Source organism: Strongylocentrotus purpuratus, unplaced genomic scaffold, assembly GCF_000002235.5.
Source record: "Strongylocentrotus purpuratus isolate Spur 01 unplaced genomic scaffold, Spur_5.0 spur5_scaffold_18, whole genome shotgun sequence".
NCBI lineage: Eukaryota > Metazoa > Echinodermata > Echinoidea > Camarodonta > Strongylocentrotidae > Strongylocentrotus > Strongylocentrotus purpuratus.
This window is the reverse complement of record NW_022145603.1, coordinates 30,160,585-30,166,357: the sequence shown is the minus strand read 5'-3', so window position 1 is coordinate 30,166,357 and position 5,773 is coordinate 30,160,585. Positions and strand designations below refer to the sequence as shown.

The window sequence follows — 5,773 nt, the reverse complement described above, 5'->3', positions numbered from 1 at the left end:
TAACATCACATTAACCCGAGACCTTATCTTGTCAAGTTTACACGTCACAATATCACATTACATTCCTAAAGGAAGCATTATCCTGTGATCACGTTCTCACGATTGTTTGGTAAATCACACCGCTGTCACAAAGGGGATTCGTAGAACGAGTCACTGGAGATGGGTATCTTAGGCAAATATGGCGTATGGTGAAAGGGTAAGTTCGTTATCAAAAGTACAATGGGTTAATCAATAATAAATTTTGAGTTTTCTTTAGTTTAAAATTGAATACATATATAGTTGATAGCTTCAAGAAAATTTATGAAGAATATAAAAACGAAAGCCAGAATAACGAATGAAAATCGGATCAAATTTATATCATCCCTTCCAGATACACGTTGTAGAGAGAGAAAGAGAGAGAGAGAGAGAGAGGAAGGGGAGATCGTGTGTGTGCACGCGCATTTGAGTGTCTAAGAGGGGGAGAGGGGAGCGTTTAATACCATTAATATATCTCCTTATCTTCATTCAGCTATATACCCCTCCCCTACTCTCTCCATCTCTTCCTCTCTCTCTCTCTTGGTTTGTGGCTTGTAATACTACTGCTCTTTATCAAGGCCAGCTTTTTATATTACTTCTCTATCCAATTCATGTCGTTATATATTTAGACAGAAAAAGAGGAAAATATTCCCGCTGAGAACAATCAAATGGCGATCCAACTCTTCCCATTAGAACATAATGACTTATTTCTTATAATGTGTTGCAAACTAGGCAATTTGATAACAGTTATCACAAGGTTCTTCGTAATCATCATGCTACGTAAACAGCCTTGGTAGGGATTCAGATATCTTCTAAAGTGTTTCACATGCTCTGCTCCCCGCGGTGATGATCATAACCGAGTGATTATAACCCGACTGGGTGTTTTATTCCGTTGACTACTGAATGTTATAGGCCCTATAGGCTTACCACAGAGACCACCAGGTTCCCGTAAGCAAAGGTTTAATTGAAACAGTTGACACACCCGTGACAAGAAGCCTTATGATTTAACAATACTACCACTCGACTCGCTGTGTGCTAGGCTAGAGTAATCCGATGTTTGGACTTTGCAAGAAGTAATGATACAAGTCATGTTATTAACGCTGTGTTTTCTTGTCAGCAAAAAAGAGAGAAATTGTTATAAATTCATAGCTTGTAATGTAAAATGTTGACGTAGCGTGGGTACTTTAATGGAGGGGGCACTGCTGTTGATGGTGGCAGGAAGGGGGGGGGGGGGGTCTTGGATCACATGCGAGTCTATCGAAGGAAAGGAGGTTGTGGGAAGGGTGTACACCTTTCACATTGTCTTCCCTTCTCCATTTCTTCCTCCCCCTTTCCCCCTTCTCTCTCTGTATCTCTCTCTCTTTCTCTCCCGCTCCCACATACACACACTTTGTTTGCTCTACATTCGATTAGGGGACATGTCCGTCCCATCGCTACGCCACTGTGGTTTCAGATGGAGTAATGAAGGCCCAGAACACACTGATCATAATTATCAGTCACTGTCAAATCCATCAGTGGATGGCGTTGCTAAAGAGGCAATGGGGTACATAGAATGGTGACAAAAGAGGAGAGAAAGAAGATAAATACTACACTCTTTATCGCCTCTATTAAATACCTCTGTACCCTAGGTCAACACGCTCGCTGTGGAATGAAAGAGGGAGCCACATTTATTCTTTGCTGAATTTATGACGGTTTTAGGATATAGTATTTTTCGTCGTGTGAGACATGTTATAGTCAGTGGGTCATAAATGTTCTGAAAGTTATACACTTACGTTCTAATTTTAAGGGTTGACAATTTTCGCCCTGAGGTAGTTATCTAATGTTACCAGCTTGTAATATTCTATCATTCTAACACTTTCTCCCCATGGCCTTTGCCGGAAAAAGGGCAAGATATCAGCCCTTTCTTTTGTTTTTAAGAGGATTCACTATCATTTGAATAGGTCGGACAGACGCTTAGAAACATTTCATTACTCCATCGAGAATTTAGCAGGAAACATTATCAGCAAAATTATAACACGAATTAGTCTTCGAAATTGCCTTTCCTATCAACAGGCGCCTGACGTTATAGTTTGTGATTCCAAATTGATTGGATTGAGACGGACGTAAAACGAGAAAGAGAGAAAGAGAGAGAAAGAGAGACAAAGGAAGAGATAGGGATATATAGAAAGAGAGAGAGGGAGGGGGAGGGGGGAATGGGTCAGGGGAGGCGAGTTTAGGGTAATTTAGTAAATAATTTCGGGGGAAAGGCGTTTATCGTGATGCATCTAGGTACTTTATCTATTTCTCCCCCCTCTCTCTCTCTCTTTCCCTTTAGCTTAGCTTTATACAAATCGGGAATTTAAAAATTCAACAAAATCACCCGTTCTCTATCCCTTGTTATGGGGGAAATAAAAAGATGAAATCCTATATTCATATCCAGGGCAAGATATTCCTCAAAAGCGGCCTGAAATTATTCCGAAATTGAATCATTACTCCTTTTATACGGCGAAGAGTGCTAAATTTAGCGCGGTGCATGCGCAACAGCGTCGAGCATGGGTGCATTATTTTGTCGCTGCATGTCTCTGGCGGTGACCATGTATCTAGCAGTAGGCTCGGCCGTGTCTCCCCCGTAGGCGCTGGGGATGGAACTGATCGGTTGATCGTGATTCTCCATTAGGGTGCGCTCCCCGCCTGAGGGTTCACTATTGATCCTCCCAGGTTTCGATTCCATTTTTAATGTGTGTACACACATGTTCATTCCCCAAGGGTGCGATCGATGTAATCGCCATGTAATTCCACGGCTTGACTGTGCTATCGATCCCCTCAATGTTCGTATGTAGTATAGGAGAAGAAGAGGTGGACTTTAAGCAATGTCTACATGCAACCAACTCAGGAAAACTGAAACCCTTTGTTGTTTCGAAAGTAAGAAATTGTTCATCATACATTAAACATGACCTTTAAGCAGTCATGTGCATGTAGTATCATAAAAAAAAGAGAAAAGATATTAGCGTTTTCAGTGAACTGTGCTTAAAATTGTTTAGAAACTGTTGCTCTTTGAATGTTTTTTTTTCCTACTTGTTATGTTAGTTCTTAAAGAAAGAGATGAGTTGCTTCTTCTTCTTCTTCTTCTTCTTCTTCTTCTTCTTCTCCGTTTTATGATACTACTACTACTACTATTACTACTTCTACTATTGTACTTCTACTTCCTCTTCTCTGTGTGTGTGTTGCTGTAAATGTGCGAGCATGCGTGTTCATGTGTGTGCGTGAGAGAGAGAGAGAGAGGGGTAGAGACAGGGCGAGAGAGAGAGAAAAGGAAAGCGTAGATCATCGCCAAATATAAATTAATGTGAAACCTGTCTATAAAGACCACCCGAGGGAGACAAGAAAATCGGATTATAGGCAGGTGGTTTTAATGTACAGGTTCCTTTAGTACATGTTTCAATGAGAAACCATTTTCAAGGGAAACAAAACATGTGGTATTCGTAGACAGGTGGTCTTTCTTTACAAGTGGTCACTGAAGCAGCTTTGACTGCAATACATATTAATAAAAAAAACGGTGCTCATGAAGCGCTTACCACCAAAGTCTCTAAGCGCAAAAGTCTACTTTTGCCCGATGAGGGACTTGAACCCGCGACCCTCTGATTAAAAGTCAGATGCTCTACCGACTGAGCTAACCGGGCTCCGGTGATTACGAACGTTAAAAGGATATTATGAAGAGATTTGTGTCCAAAGTCAAGCACACCAATCTCCTACGGTGGTTTCATACTTCCTGAAGATACATCAACGGTGGTTTTAAAAGAAGATTAACATATCATAATGTTAATAATTATGATATAACTGTATAGTGCTTTATACAAAAAACGGTCTCTTATCTAGACGCTTTGCAGAAACTATTACCCCGGTCATCATAGTCATTTACGCACAATGTGCACCGTTTCCACTCCCTGAGGAGTGTTCCGCTGTGAGAGCATGATGGCAATTACTATCACAAGGGCTTACTTCATCCTTCCAGGTCCCGATTTCTCTCCTGAATATGGAGTGGTAAATGTAGATTAGTGCCTTGCCAGATAACATAAGTGCCAGGGCGGGACTCGAACCGCCAACCATGTGATCCACAGTCCGGTGACGTATCCACTAGGCCACGAAACATGTACCATGCATGATATTGTAAGGACGTGTATTATTCCAGCAAAGAGCAAACAACTGTTTGACATAATCATTAGCAAAAAATATCATGAAGATGACGATGAAAGCGACGTTAATTTTGTGTAACTATATCTTATCATGATTTTGGGTCTCGCCCTGTAATGTTTCTGCAAATCAAAATCATTAGCTCTAATATCAGTTAAATGCTAAAGCCGAGATTGGTATATTGATATATGTTTATCAGAATTAATCCACACAAAAAATAAAATTCTGTCTCCTGTTGACGTGAAGGGTCACATGTACATTCAGAGATTGACTAAACCTACTTAACTGAAGGGGAAGTCCACCCTGAAATTAAGTTAGTTTTAATAGGAGTAGAAAAATGAGAGAAACAAGTCAGTGAAAGTTTGAGCAAATTCCGATTAAAAATAAGGAAGTTAGGATTTTTGAAGTTGTGATCAATCAAACACAAATTGGCAACTCTATGACGTATCATGCGAGCTCAACTTCCATTTGCTCAGTACTAAAAAAAAATCTAAAATTTTCATTTTCCTTCAAGAAAAATTTCAACCATACATGCACCCTAAATATAATAATTGCAAATATGTTTCTATACTCCCCCTGCAAGGAACAAATATATATTCCGTCATCAATAACGAAGAAAACATGATTTTATGGAATATTATGCACAAAGCAAATGAAGGAGAGCTCGTATAATAAGTTACAGAGTTGCCAATTTGTATTTGATTGATCACAACTTCAATAATTCATAACTTTCTTATTTTCATTCAGAATTTGCTCAAACTTTCACTCACCTGATTTTCTTATTATTCTGCCTCTATCGAAACAAACTTATTTTGGGGGTGGACTTTCCCTTTAACTGAACATTATTTTGCATGTAAAATGGATGAAACAGAAAGAGAGACAGCATATTCAAAATAGTGGGAAAGGGCATAATAAGAGTGAGATAGAAAAATTGAGAATTGCTACTCTGAAGAGAATAATGAGGTACGTTCTTGCTCCAGTCAGCCTATTTTCATGACGATTAATCCATTCTCATCTCAGCCTCATTCTCAAAGCTGCCGGTGATCACCTACAAGAGTGATTGATGTATGTGTGATTTCTCCCACAATCCCCCGCGGGGCCAACTTCCGCTCTTATGCTGCAACTCGTCTGTTTTTGGTATAGAGCAGCCCTCAGGCTAGCAACCCGTCTGCTGCTTTGACTCAATACTGCAGCAATTGCAATGAGTTACAGTATAACCTATTCTTCTTCCTGTTTTCTTTTTTTCTTCCTTCTCCTTCTTCTTCTCATTTTTATTTATCCTCCTTCTTTTTCTTCTTCCTTTTCTTCTTCTTCTTCTTCTTCTTCTTCTTCATCTTCTTTCTATTCTTCTTCTTCTTCATCTTCTTTCTATTCTTCTTCTTCTTCTTCTTCTTCTTCTTCTTCCTCTTCTTCTTAAACTTTTTGTTTTTTTCCTTCTTCATCTTCTTCTTTCCCTTCATCGTATTTATCCAATAATACTCCTTCTCTTCCTTTACTCCTCCTTATTGTTATATTCTTTTTGGAGTGTCTGAAGACGCAAACTATTAAAACACAATACGTATGCTTTTGTAGCAATCTTAGCCAATTC

The 5,773-nt window shown here is 39.4% G+C and overlaps 1 non-coding gene across 1 annotated transcript; it reads right to left on the bottom strand.

Moving 5' to 3' along the window:
• Nucleotides 1-3,601: 3,601 nt before the first annotated feature.
• On the bottom strand, nt 3,602-3,674 carry TRNAK-UUU. Its single transcript has one exon. It is a non-coding gene; the product is annotated as a tRNA-Lys (tRNA).
• Between the last annotated feature and the right edge of the window lie 2,099 nt (nt 3,675-5,773).